The sequence below is a fragment of the Alexandromys fortis genome, unplaced genomic scaffold (genome assembly GCF_014885135.2).
Source record: "Alexandromys fortis isolate MF-2015 unplaced genomic scaffold, M_Fortis_MF-2015_v1.1 scaffold_172, whole genome shotgun sequence".
Classification (NCBI taxonomy): Eukaryota; Metazoa; Chordata; class Mammalia; order Rodentia; family Cricetidae; genus Alexandromys; species Alexandromys fortis.
Window position 1 is genome coordinate 126,059 of NW_026068061.1, and position 3,565 is coordinate 129,623.

Here is a 3,565-nt window from a genome sequence, read left to right on the forward strand (position 1 = left end):
CTAGAGAAAAAGCAGTAAGCAGTGACTCCATGGTTTCTGCATCTGATTTCCCTCAGCGATGGAGTGTGAGTTGGTGCAAGCTAAATAAAACTTTTCCTCCACAAGTTGCTTTTAGTCAGAGTAGTCTGTCAAATGTAAGGGGATAGTGACGTCACCACCCCTTAAACACACACCTACCTCTTATAATGACATTTACAACTCCTCTCTTAACAATTCTTCAGGAATTTTACCATTTTGCTTTTTTTTCTCTCTTATCATGTTTATTTCCTGCAATAGCACACTAAAAGATGTAAGATACCATATTTTATATTTCTGCTTTAGACCAAACACATTTGTTTTTTAACTCAATCAAAGAATGTCAGATAAACAACTTTAAATGCAAAACTGTAGCATGGGATAGAACTGACTCAACTGTGACTTTGTTGACCACCTCTAATCACTACCACCATTCTTTTGATTAAGTCTCCCATTAGCAAAAGCAGTCAATGTCTTTTGTGTTTATGAATAAACTATTTTTTACTTTAAAGTATAATTTAGTTCATATACTTTATTGATATAAGGATATATGTTTCCACTGATCAGTTAATTTACTGCGTGGAGATAATATAATTTAATCTTTTGGCTACCTTGGGTCGGGAGTATGCATCATAAGTTTCTCCATAAATGTTAATGAAATACTTTTCACCTAATAACTTGTATTTAACATCATCTCCAGTATTGTACTATGGATCTAACCCATAGCTTGTACACGCTATCTTCCAACACACAGCTAAAGCCCCAGCTCCTTAAAGAAAAAAATGAGACAGTCTGTAGTCTTGTACCAGAACGCCATATGGAGAACATTCTGGAGCAGTGGTTCTCAACCTGTGGGTCAGGACCCTACAAGGGTTGCACGTCGGAGATCCTGTATCTCACGTATTTACACTACCATTCAAAACAGTAACAAAATTATATCTATGAAGTAGCAATGAAAATACTCTTTGGTTGGGGTCACCACACATGATGAACTGTATCAAAGGGGGGGCAGCATCAGGAAGGCTGAGAGCCGCTGTTCTCTGTTTTACGTGACATCCATTCACATTCCACAATGGTTTCTGAAGTGTGATTCCTGGGAACAGCAGCTACATCACCTGGGGACCTGCCAAGGCTGCAAAGTCTCTGTAGAATTAATGAATAGTGTCAGGAGGGGGACCGTGCAATGTAGGTTTTAATGAGTTCCCTAGGGAATTGCTATAAATACCCAGGTTTGAGAGCCAGTAATCTGCACCACTTTTCCTGAGGCAGCCCAACTCAGGACGGAGCCCTGAGACAACTTTCCCTAGGCACGTTAGTCCCTTGCTCCTCATTTTGGTCACAAGCAAATGAAAGAGATGAGTTTGGGGCTGAAAGTTTGCTCGGATGTTCTGTGGATGCTTGTTGCACATTCTTCTGGTCAGGAAAAGCACCTTATTCTAGAGCAAGTGTGTACTTGCTATTCTTGTGTCTAACTTTGACGTTCATCTGTAGGATACTGGGTGTCCTTAGGAATTCATTCATGAACTCATTTATGAACAGATATTGGTATATGTAGTATGCCCAGCTCTGTGGTAGGCATTAAGGGTATAACAGTAAGCAACAGACATATTATCACAGAACTTAACCGAGGACATTTGTAAAGAATTTATGAAGAAATGTTAGCTGAGCAATAAGATTTAACAATGCAATTAAAAGTGATCAAAATATTCGACCAGACACCTTGTATAACATATGCATTGACTCGGGCACATGTGCTCAACACCACCTATCACCAGAAAATGCAAATTAAAAACCTGAGGGATATTGCCCATCACGATGGCTTCAGTTTTAAGGAGGTTGACAATAGTGCTGATGAGGACCGGAAGCAACTCGAATATCCACTAACCAACAATGGGCCTTCGAGGTGGCACAGGCACTTGGAAAATGACTTGCAATTTTTATATAGGAAAGCCTACTATGGTGTCTTGAATAGGAATGTCCCCCATAAACTCATGTGTTTGAGTGCTTGGCCCATAGGGAGTGGCATTGTTAGAAGGTATGGCCTTATTGGAGCAAGTGTGGCCTTGTTGGAGGAAGTGTGTCACTGCCGGAGCACTTCGGTTCCAGGGAATCCAGAGCCCTCTTCTGGCTTTGTGGGCACTTGCACCCATGTAGTACGTACATACAGGGGAAATACCCATTCATTTCTGAGATGACAGCTTTTTCTCATGGCCGAGCAATCCACACGGACCATTCCGGCTTTCTTCTGATGTTGTGATGGGATCTTCAGTTTCTTTAAAAAAATTTTTTTTTTGAGTATTCTTCGTTTATGTGTGGGTTCTAGAGTTCCACCCTTAGATTTTCATGCTTGCAAAGCAAGCACTTCACCCACTCAGCCATCTCTCCAGTCTGATGACAGAAAACAGACTCCCTGTTTCTGGAATCATAGTTTCACTAAGGTCATAACTACCTAAGCCAGGAATGTCTGAACACTTAACTCAGGTGTTTTAACTGATGCTTATTACGTTTTGTTGTGACAACATCAGTGACCTTTGGGAGAAAAAAAAAATCTAAAACCTATTGCTTCCTACTTTATGCAGAGAGTGCTGTCTCCAAGTGTTCAGAAACCTGCTGTTTCTTCTTCCCTGGCCTTCTCCTACCCTGGAGATGTCCCACAATGACCTGGCTGTATTTCTATTTGTCAGGGCTACTTAGTCCTGTTTTGAATGGTTTTAGAGATAATGTCATAACTACTTAGCCCAAATTGTCCCCATTCCTGCTCTCCACAGTATTTGGGATTATAACAGTATATTAGTGTGTCTTGTCTCTGGCCTTTTTATATACATGCAGACTAAGCGAAAACTAGAAGGACTTGGAAGCAGCCTTGTGTTCTATGGAAAACACCCTGTTATATTTTCTCAATACTTAAAAGTTTCTCCAAAACAGGTGGAATTAACTGGAGTTGAATGTGTCAAAATTTTTAACTCACTGAGTCTTAAAAAGGTGACTCAGATTTTCCTGGAAGAGGAAAGAAGGGAGGCATGAGGGAGACCCAGCTATGTCTCCTAAGCTTTTACCATGCTTGCGCAACTTGCTCCATTGCCTTGGAATTTGTTTTCTGCACTCGTTTTTAGTACCAGCTCCCAGTTCTCTTTAGCACTAAGTCAGAAGCTGAACAAAACCCGAGAACTACTTTTTATATCAAACATGTATCATAATATTGAGCTCAAAGTAGATGCAATGCTAAATACCAACCCCCAAAGAATATCCTACAATACAGTCATTTGTGTTACTGGGCTCCATATCTGCAGATCTGGCCAATCTCATGTAGAAATTTTGAAAAATATCATGTCTGTATGTATACAGACATTTACCTTCTCATTATTTCTAAACTTAATAGTAACTATCATAGAGATAGCCCTTACACTATATCATAAGAAGAAATAACTGAACTGTAGGAATTATATAGGAATATTGCTCCACTTTGGCAACAGTCTTTAGCTACTACTGATTTTAATTTTCTTAGGGATCCTTGAATGGATACAGAGGGACAATGATAATTACGTTTTTT